The 4,992-nt window shown below is 43.9% G+C and overlaps 1 pseudogene across 1 annotated transcript in view; it reads right to left on the bottom strand.

The window, feature by feature from the left end:
* LOC112636028 overlaps window positions 1-4,409 on the bottom strand; it is a 5,080-nt pseudogene extending 671 nt beyond the window's left edge. The window contains exons 1-3 of the transcript XR_003122120.1: window positions 2,226-4,409; window positions 1,455-1,924; window positions 333-1,150 (exon numbers count right to left, since the gene is read on the bottom strand). The product of XR_003122120.1 is annotated as a sister chromatid cohesion protein PDS5 homolog A-like (transcript). The remainder of the gene's footprint in view (window positions 1-332; window positions 1,151-1,454; window positions 1,925-2,225) is intronic.
* Between the last annotated feature and the right edge of the window lie 583 nt (window positions 4,410-4,992).

The following is a 4,992-nucleotide window of genomic DNA, read 5'->3' as shown; positions in this document are numbered from 1 at the left end:
TTTTTTATTTTTTATTTTTTTTGAGACGGAGTCTCGCTCTGTCGCCCAGGCTGGAGTGCAGAGGCCGGATCTCAGCTCACTGCAAGCTCCGCCTCCCGGGTTTACGCCATTCTCCTGCCTCAGCCTCCCGAGTAGCTGGGACTACAGGCGCCCGCCACCTCGCCCGGCTAGATTTTTGTATTTTTTTTTTTTGTAGAGACGGGGTTTCACCGTGTTAGCCAGGATGGTCTCGATCTCCTGACCTTGTGATCCGCCCGTCTCGGCCTCCCAAAGTGCTGGGATTACAGGCTTGAGCCACCGCGCCCGGCCCAGTACCAGTGCTTCTAACGCAGGGTTTCCTTCTCGTTGCTAATAAAGGTTTGTTTACTGCACCTAGCACTTCAGTAGGCTTTGGCTTTCCTGTTAACAGAAGTACTCTTGTCTCTTCTGAAATAGAACTCTTATTACAGAAGTCCTTTTCAGGTTGTGTAAAAAATTTCACTGGGAGGACTGGGTCCTTTGGTGAATCTGCACTGCACAAAGCGCTTTTACTATTTATAACACAGAGAACCACATCACATACTGTATACAGTTTTTCATTTGTCTGGGATTCATCTGGAGACTGGGCATCTCTGGGTAACTTGATGTTCTCTGCCATCTTCCTCATAAAGGCATGGCTATTGTTTCCATTCTTTGTCATTAAAACTTCAAGCATGAACCATAGGCACTCTTTGATATCATGAAGCTGATCAGCGTCTTGTGATCTTGTAAAATCTGGATCATGGGCCAGCAGGTGAATCATGTATGGAACTACATATTCAGGCAACAGTGATAATAATTTCTCAGTGGCCATAGGGTTCTGCTTAATGTATTCCCTGCGTATACTGATATTTTTCGGTAAACACTGTCGTGCGTGTGCACTTCTCTCCTTCACAGGATCTTTGGCACACAAGGCAAATATCGCCGTATATGGGATATATGCTCCAATGGAAGCAGTAACTTCACAAGTGCTTTATGCAGTTTCTGAGAAAATATCTGCCTTACTTGGTAACACTCATCATTAATAACAAGTGCACAGAGCTGAAACTGTTCTGGGGTAATAATTTCATGGTAACAAGGTTCCTGAGCAAGCTTCATTATGGCACTACCAGCAGCTAATTGCAAGCGAGACGTATCTGATTTTTTTTTTTGAGAGGGAGTCTGGCTCTGTCGCCCAGGCTGGAATGCAGTGGCCGGATCTCAGCTCACTGCAAGCTCCGCCTCCCGGGTTCACGCCATTCTCCTGCCTCAGCCTCCCGAGTAGCTGGGACTACAGGCACCTGCCACCTTGCCCGGCTAGTTTTTGTATTTTTAGTAGAGACGGGGTTTCACCGTGTTAGCCAGGATGGTCTCGATATCCTGACCTAGTGACCCGCCCGTCTCGGCCTCCCAAAGTGTTGGGATTACAGGCTTGAGCCACCGCGCCCGGCCGAGACATATCTGATTTACCGATCCTCTTTTGCTCTGTCAGGTCACCCTCACTAACCAACATCGCTGGTAACCGAAGGGTTGAATTGGCAGATTTAGACTGGTTGTTTTTCATACCCAACAGCCACCTTACCAGAAGTTTAATTGCCTACACCTTTGCTAGTACTTCAGGGGAAACCTCTTGACATCTGGAGACCACAGTTTTCCATTATTTTCACCTAGTGACCTGTCATTCATTAGCTGATCTTTCACAATAAAATTTGCTACTACAGATTTCATTGGGGAAGCAAACTGATCTGGTGCTAACATAGAAACGTGGTCCAATGAAACTAATGGGATTATAAGTTGTTCTGGCACATCAGCATTCAGACTCCACTGAGTGGCTCAAAAATATGTGCAAGTTGGACTTCTTTATTTGTGAATATGGCATGTATACAGTGCACAGTCTGTTTTGCTTGGTGTGGAGTACCCTTCTTGGCTTTTTTTTTTTTTTTTGAGACAGCGTCTCGCTCTGTCACCCAGGCTGGAGTGCAGTGGCGCGATCTCGGCTCACCGCAAGCTCTAGCTCCCGGGTTCACGCCATTCTCCTGCCTCAGCCTCCTGAGTAGCTGGGACTACAGGCGCCCGCCATCACGCCCAGCTAATTTTTTGTATTTTTGGTAGAGACAGGGTTTCACTGTGTGAGCCAGGATGGTCTCGATCTCCTGACCTCGCGATCCACCCACTTCAGCCTTCCAAAGTGCTGCGATTACAGGCGTGAGCCACTGCGCCAGCCCCACTCTTCGCTTTTTGATGTAAAATGGGAATTAAGGTTGACCGTATCTAGGGAAGGTCTGTTTCTACTTTGTGACCTGTATTTCTAAAAATTTGTACAGCAGCTTCTGCTACCTTGTCATCCTCCATTCTTAGGCACTGTAACAAAGACTCATATGTCTCTGCAGAGTGGAACGAGGTAAGATATGTGAAAGATAGAACCTTAAGAAGTGCAAGTCCTGAACGGATAGCTGTATCTGGACTTACACCCTCCTCTTCATCATCTGCTGTCCCCTCTATTCACTTATTCATCAATTTCATTAGTGCACTCATGGCTTCTGAATCAATGTGCACAGGTGCAATTCTCTCCAACGGAAAATTTGACCTTCTCTAGAAAAGGATTTGTTAGTTGCTTAGGATTTGCAAGTTTCCAGGCTATTTCTCTCACACAAATATCTGCTTGTTTGCAAGAACAGGTTGGGCTGATTAATAACTCCAATTGAGACCGAAGTTTCTCATCATCGCCGAGAACCTGGTTAAATTTCTTCACAAAATCTTGTGCTTTCCCGGGGTCAGGCAAATTCTTTGCTATGGTCATCAGTTTTCCAAACATGGCAGAACAGTTAGCCTCTGATGTAAGCTGCTTGTGCAAATCCAACAGTTCGCGTACATGACTCCAAAGCATGTTCTGACACTTCCACATCTCATTGAGAGCTTTTACAGCATTTGGATCCAAACTAGCATATAAGTAATATAAGCATTTCATTCTCTTTTCTGTTTCCAGGTTGTGGGGGACAAGATACTGAGCAAAGATTTTCTCTACCAACAGTTTGTCATCAATGCTGTTCTGATAATAAATATGCAAAGGTTTGTCCTTTATCCAGTTGACTTTCTCTGCAGCTTCCTTTCCTGCTTCACCATGAAGACAGTATTTCTTAAAAAGCTGAGCCAGACCCGTCTAGCTTCTTTTCTTACTTGCCACCATTTATCCAGTGTTCTTTCCCTTACAAAGCCAAGCAGCTGATCGTTGACTAAGGCCAGGTCTCTCTTGGCAGCTGTTATTAAAGTAACAATGACATCATGATGAATAGCTTCTTCTGGATCATGTGATCTAACCTTTAAATATTCTGTGAGATCCTTCGCTAAATCTGGGTGATTCATTAAACAATGACTGGCAAATTTCACACTTTCTAATCTCACAGGAACATGAATGTCATTAAACCGTCCAAGAAAACATTGCCAAAGAGAACAATTTTGTGTTGCCAAATCAGAATCTTTGGAGCCAAACAATTTAGCTAGAAGTCGAACAACAGCTAATCACTCTTCTCCATCATTGCTCTTTAGTTTGAATTCAAGCTGTGGCATGATGGAAATAATAAATGAGGATCTATAGCAAAAAGGTCCTGAATCAGATCAAATACATGTTCTGACAAATCACTTACTGATGATCTTCCCAGCACCAGGACTTGATTGAAAAAATTGGCAATGCATGCCTCAATAGTCTGGACTGTTCTTTCCAATAGCACTTTTGCAAGGTCAAAGGACTATTTAAGTACTTATGTGCAGGAATGAGGTTAATAAGAATGGAGTCCAATAACTCTTGAGTAACTCTGTCTCCTTGCATGATGATATAACTCATCAAATCTAGCACATGCATTTGTACCTTCTTATTGTGGCTATTGTTGATCACTGAGAAGAGAGTCCTAAAAAGCTGAATAAAAATTTCATTGTAATCTTCTAATTCAAAGCAGATGTTACATGATTTAACCCAAGCTAAATTCTCTAATAAATAAAAGTATCTATTAAACTGCGGACTCTTTGTATCCTCCAAACCTTTTAATTGTCTGGTAATAAACAAAAATATGTCCTTAAGTTTATCATGGGAAGTATATGGACCTTCTGGGGCATAGATACAAAAGATATCAGCCTAACAACATGCTACAAGGAGACACACATCTTTATTGGGGCTCCTGAGGGAGAATTCAGATGCAAGATACAAGGCTAGTGGGGAGACACTGCTGTTTTTCATCTTCTGAGTCCTCAGCCATATCCATAAAGGTTTTCACTACCATCTTCAGGTGTTTGATCATCTCGTCGGTTGTGATCTTGTTGGTGATCTCTTTTACCCCCAGAGGGTAAGTGATCTCCCCGGCGGCACTCACGATGCCACAGAGGGCTGTGGCAGGCTTGGGCTGTGCGGTGAAGTCCATCCCGGGGCACAACTTTTGGTTCACAGTCCTCTACCGGCCTCTCCTCCTCATGCGGGCAGAAGGTGCATCTAGTGCCCCGGCCTCTGTCAGGTGGTTGCACCGCCGCCCATCGTCGGGATGCATACAAAGCCGTTCCGTGGGTCCCCCCCGCTGCCGCCTGCCCACCCGAGCACTGGTTTCCATTTTTCAGAAGCTTCAAGACTTTAATAAGAGAAGTTCTGGCCATACTAAGAAGTTGCCTAACACTCCATTGTCTCTTACCTCTCTTTGTTAGAAGCATTCAATCAACCATAAAGGCAATAGTAGCTAGGCAAACTACCACTCAGCTAATAGCTCTGCATAAATATCAACCTTTGTCTAAAGAAGAAAACTTGTCTCTTCATGCAGAATTAAGTAATAGTGATACCTTCTTTTAAACTTCTTTTAGAAAAGGCATCAAAGGAGAGAAAATGAGGCAGAAATTGAAAAATAAATATGCATTCATTCACTCCAAGAAAAGTAACAGGCGAGGCAAGGGTTAAAAAGAAAAGAACAAGTTTTCCTCTGCCTAGCAAGCTCACTTCAAGGACAGTTACAAGATAAT

This window comes from Theropithecus gelada, chromosome 1 (genome assembly GCF_003255815.1).
Source record: "Theropithecus gelada isolate Dixy chromosome 1, Tgel_1.0, whole genome shotgun sequence".
Lineage (NCBI taxonomy): Eukaryota > Metazoa > Chordata > Mammalia > Primates > Cercopithecidae > Theropithecus > Theropithecus gelada.
The sequence above is the reverse complement of the archived record's forward strand: the minus strand, read 5'-3'. Positions and strand labels throughout refer to the sequence as shown.